Here is a 6,000-nt window from a genome sequence, read left to right as displayed (position 1 = left end):
TCTTTTTATATCCTTCCCAGACTCATATGCATCTACATGCTTCTTTCTGAAGGCCTCAGAGAGCTCTTTGGATCTCACCATGGTGATCCCACTCATTTTAACAATCAAGAGCAAACCAAACTAAATGTCTATGGTATAAATAAGAGACTCCACCAAAAAGCTCTGTAATAATATTCTAATCATTTTCACCTGATGTGGTGCACCTGAATCTTATTATCTAATAATAATGGATGTAAGGGTGTCCTAACTTTTTCCTAAGTGGAAATTGGCATCATACTTAATTTCTTCTGTTAAATAAGTGAATTTGTTTCTTTTTTTTGCATAGGTGATACAGTTACATCACCTTTGTCTACACATATAATTTGAAAGAAGAGTTAATAGTAATATGTTGATATTTCTTAATAAAGAACTAAACATTTAATGGGGTGTCCTAATTTTTTCACATGACTGTATATTGCAATGTAATATACTTACAAAATAATGATAGTTATTGACCTGATACTGTTTACAATATATTTTGCACAACATATTTTACATTTTGACCATTTCTTGATAGCCTCAGACATATTGCAAACACTGTCATCCAAGCGAGTCTTAAAGACATCTCAGAGTCCTTTGAGATTTATTTTGGCAAGATAGCACAGCTACACAGTACAAACCCAACGACAACATTTTCCCACACATTAGCTTATTTTGACAATATTTGGTATGCAGCCCAAAAACATGAAAAGACAATGTTACAAAAAGTCAACGTTTAAATATGTTTTCAGAAGGATTGCTTATCGCCATTATTTTTATGGAATTATCTGTAAAGTTATATGAAAGAATGTAGGCAAAAGGAAGAGCAAAAATAAGAGGCCTTGCAGCTGTTTTGGGTCTTCTGAAATACCTCCACACGAACGCAGATCTACTGAAACAAAAATGCACATTCAAGTCACATATCACATTTCTTGTGGAACATGCCATTAGTTAATTAGTTAATATGTGTTATGTGACATATGGTGCATTAGCTTAGAACCATTAAAATATCACATACGTCTGCATGAGTAGCCATGTAATCCACGTGCTAGCATAGACATACTGTGAAGCTGCGTTATGAAATTAACATCAGCTAACGTTAGCCAGAAAGGTAGATGGCAGACCTACTTCGTTTGTAGTTTTGCCTGTACAGAGGACACTGTCCTTCAGTATTTTCTAGCTGGCAACAAGCACCAACAGAACACAGCCTATTCGATTTCCATGCCACATACTTTTAGCACAACTAGCGAACTATTTTCTGCCTGATGTTAACTAGCTAGTCATCCAGCTAAATGTAACACTGTTAGTATCGGTTGTCTTTTGCTGCATATTTGAATGTATAATAGTCATATAAAGTTTTAGTTTTTGTGTCTTGTGTGTGCTTTTGAAATGGTGCCCACCGACAAATTTGGTTTGTACAATGTCCCTGCATGAAACATTTAGGCATCTCTTCAGCAGTTCATGTTTAAAATGTTCACGTTGCTTCTGCCGAGCTGTCATAGGTGACAATAAGATAAATTCACCTACAACGGAAACATTGCGGTAAGTTGCGTAAATAATGTGCAAGATATGAAAAGCCAATGTTGATATGAACAGGAGGTAAGCGAGAGTTAATGCACGACAAAGCGGTGCATAATATGTCTTTAAACGTGCAGGTGAAGTGACTGACGGGGAAACGGTGTGAGGCAGAGGGCCGCTAACCAAGCTGGGGTTACTTATGAACACACACCTCAAAGTGGTTTGCCCTGCTTATACCACGGCTAATGAACAAAACATAATAATAGAATCAACTGATAATTTAACATTAGAATCAATTTGTAACTGGTTCTTCTGATTTTTCAGAAGAAAATTATTCCAATTAGTGTTTAATAATGTTCCAATGTACTCTTAAAAATATAGTCCCTATAAGGGTAGAACGTCTGGTCTGGCTACTCATTGGGAGCGGCAAGTCTGTTAAGATATTATAAAAACCTTTTGTAAACTATAGAACCCTTTTGTGACATTTTAGGCAATTTCAGTTCAAATAACATAACAACATATTTCAGGTTAGTCTGTGGATACCGCAAAGATTTGTAATATCAAGATATAAATGATGATTTAAAAAAAAAAAAAACAGATATATTTCTTTAGTCTTCTTAAAACTTCAATCTGACACTATAATGAAGAATGAGTCAGTAAGAAATTTTGTTAGCATAGTCAGCTTCAGTGACAAATGGTCTTAAAAATATCGCATTTTGCACATGGCAGTTGTTCCAGGTTGGCTGTTAACAAAAAGAATTGTTGCAAAGCTTTTCTTATATCTGAATCATGTTATATTAAAACTCTGTGTTCCACCTTCCTCTCTGTCCTGGGTTATTCCTTGCCTTGTGCCCGTGGCTTCTGGGATAGACTCTGGACCCTCGTAACCCTGCATAGGACAAGCTGGTATAGAAAATGGCTGGATGGATGGATGGATAGATGGACAGATGGATGGATGGCACAGATACAATTATCTGTTCATTTCAGTGTTCAATGTTCATTTCCAAAGCATGGCTCATTTGCTTTGTGATGTTTAATGTAGTCTTTTTTGATATAATTCTTAGTAGGAGAAATACAGGAAGCATGCACTGATGTCGCTAAAAGCTAAATTTCAATGTCAATATATATTTAATTAACACTCAGCTAACACTGCCTTAAAACCACTGGATAAATAATGAAATGTATGGGGTCCTGATACCAAATAAAAAGAAAAATGAAACAGCAACTAACAAATCAGAAGTAAAATCTAGTATAAGAGAGAAAATAATCTAAAAATGTACTGATGTCAGGATCTAACTGTCAAAGCAAAAATAATATATAAAAATGCAAAATTAAATAATCTTGAAATTTGTTGACCACTCTTAGGAAGTGAAGGTCCTCTATATAAGTGACCCCAAAACCATACATCTACATTAAATGAACTAGAAAATAACTTGCAGGTTTAGTCTAACAATAGAAGAGCGTGCAAGCAAAAAGATGTATTAATAACAGCACAGCCCCCTCCTGAATGCATATCTTCAAAGGTGGTGCCAGATGAGGTGGAGCCTGAGGATACCAGCAAGCACTCGCTCCATCACCCCACTGCACCACTCGCAGCCAGACACTAGAGCATGTGTGTCTCAGAAGACAATGGGCGCTTCCTACTGTGTGCTAGTCTTCTCTCTTATGCCCACTGGCACCCTCTGTTCATCTATGATTCATTGTTATACAACTGCCTTCACTGTTTCTGAGGCCAAATGAGGACTGACTGACTAGTAAAGGTAACTGAAACCCAATATCAACCGTGGATAGTTTCACAGATTTTTAGCCAACTTCCTTGTGGAATCAAGACAAAAATTTTGGATACAAGGCTAGAAAAGCGGGATTTCCGCATGCATAATGGGAGATGATAAAACAAAGTGGCGTTTTAATAGGTTCTGCATTCGCTAAAGACTCATGGATGGCATAATAGGGCGCTGATGATGCTATGTGAATTAAAATCCCATTCAGAGCACACATAAAGACTTTCAAAATAGGATGTCCCTCCTGTGCCAGCATAACATGTAAATGAGAGATAAATCACAGTGTAAAATGAGTTATGGACTTTGCTTATAGACAGTCATTTTCACTGGAGAGTAAAAACAATTAGTCTAAGTTCATAATACCTGCTTACCTCAAGATACCAAGATTGCATTAAAAGATATTCCTGTCCCAAATGACTACTCACTGTTTGAAGAACGTGGCAAAGGATTGGGGGTTACAAACAGTCTACGGCACAGGGGTTGGAAAGAGGAACTGATATGAGGAACTGAGAGGAGCCAATGGGGACAGGCCTTTGTATTTCACCCTTACAGTGACCAAGTTATACTAAACGTTTATGTTCCTGCACTCTTGAAACAATGAGCAGGGTATTCTTTACTGTAACATCACTATGTGCTTATTTTGAAGTTAACCAAGGATTCAGAACTATATTGTTAGGAACAGGAAGTAATTAGCTTCATCCCTTAGTTGGTATAAATTAGTTTTGGAAATGAAATCAATATCAAAGTCTTAAGCATCCTGTCCAGAATGGAGCCCTATTCCATGATCAAAGAGCCCAGGTGTTTAATTTAATCAATTAAGCAGTAGACTAGTGCAAGTATACCTCAGAGCTCTAGGGTTTATACACACTGCACAATTGCTTGATGATCTTGTCATATGTTTTATTTATTTATTGCATTGCTCAAGGGGTTGAGCATGCTGCTACTTACCAAAGATTTGAGGAGGAACATATCTGCCAGATCTGCTAATATCAGTGTTGCTCAACACATTCTGTGGAACCTTCTAAGCAAACCCAGTCCTTGGGACCCACAGCTGAACCAGGTGTTTTCGATTGTTTGGTGCAGGTGTGCTAAATGTAGACTGTCTGGGGGCCCCGGGAACTGGGCTGAGAAAGACTGTGTTATATTGTTTAGACCACGATGGAGTAGCAGGGGTAGCCGCAGACTTCCAGACCGCAGAGATGGAAAATTACACAACAACTGGGTAAAACTCAGCCTTGTGCTGGTTAAGCTTTCTCAGCTAAGGAAAGTCATGAAGTAATTGGACTGAGGATGACAGTTTTCCTATCCGTCTCCTTCTCGTACATCTGCTGACTGTATATGCTTGGGCCGAATGATAAGGTTTGGGTGGCTTAGAGAATCTCCAATTGGATGTTTAATATTATCGCTTCTATTTGCAGGCTTAAATCTGTCAGCACCTTTCTGATTTAGAGATTTCTGGATCTGACGGATTCCCCCCAAAATTTAGTGAATTTTACTTGTGCAAATGCATGCCATGCATCTATGTTTCTGTCTGATGTGTCAGGATAGACTTATGTAAGAGTTATATGAGGTAAAATAACATCCTTAAAAAAAAACTTTCAAATCGCAGTATAGCGCCCATAAACCAATGAGATTTCCAACTACACGTACGCAGAGTTTGAAGCACAGCAGCCTTGGTAGTACAGATATGTGTAGCTGCAGCTCCGGATTATTTTTCACAAATACTTGCAGTCAACAAGTCTTTTGCTCTTTCTGAAGGCTTTGCTGATACAAGGTGAAAATTTGACTTAAAAATGCATCATGTCAAAGTGCATTAACAGCATGCTGAAGTAATTCGTTCCGGTTTGCATGAAATGAGACTGCCGGTGTAGCTGGACATTCCTTGTGACATTTGTGAGCAGGTCTCTTAAGACCTTGGGAAAGTACTTCGCCTTTGTTACCAATCCTATCTTCGGCTGCTCTGCATAGCCCAGTAAGAGCTTGCCAATGCCTTCCATTCTCAGCACTTATTGTGGCCAGCTGGCCCTTACAATTGGACTAGCACTCTAAGTCAACATCAGGCCCTATGCTAGCATGGCAGAGACGTGAGCAATGTCTACATGGTACAACGAGCTGTAGACCAGCTTCAGAGAGGTTTTCCACAAGTCTCTAATTGCACAAAAAATGGTCTGGGCATCTGCTCATGATAATGGCGTCATGGTGGGTTATAAAGCATATCACTTGATTTCTTGTTTTTTTTTTTATAAGTATTCTATTGTCACATGTTAGGCTTTTAGAAGACCTAGTAACAGTATTTTTATCCCAGAAAGAATACCTGGCAATGGATCTTCTTAAAACACGTGAGCATTCATGAATATCATATGCAAAGCTATTACTGAGGGGAGACTCCAGCCCAAATAGTCAGTACATCTCCCATTGCGAAAGAAATAAAAACAGCAAATGTTTATTGACATCCAACAGGGTGCATAATTGAAGCAGTGGTTAAGACTGATATATTTTGATTTTGATTTGATTTTTAGGTAATCAAGGAATGAGGTCTCATCTTTCATGTGTTGCAAATCCTGAAACTGATATACAGTGAATGAAGATCAGCTGAAACAAAATCCAGATCAGGAGACTGCTATGAGCTAGAATGCGGTTTTACAAGGAGGGACTTCCGCCAGATTATAACGTATTGTCAGAA

This window comes from Paramormyrops kingsleyae, chromosome 10 (assembly GCF_048594095.1).
Source record: "Paramormyrops kingsleyae isolate MSU_618 chromosome 10, PKINGS_0.4, whole genome shotgun sequence".
In the NCBI taxonomy this organism is placed as follows: domain Eukaryota; kingdom Metazoa; phylum Chordata; class Actinopteri; order Osteoglossiformes; family Mormyridae; genus Paramormyrops; species Paramormyrops kingsleyae.
Note: the sequence above shows the minus strand (reverse complement) of the source record.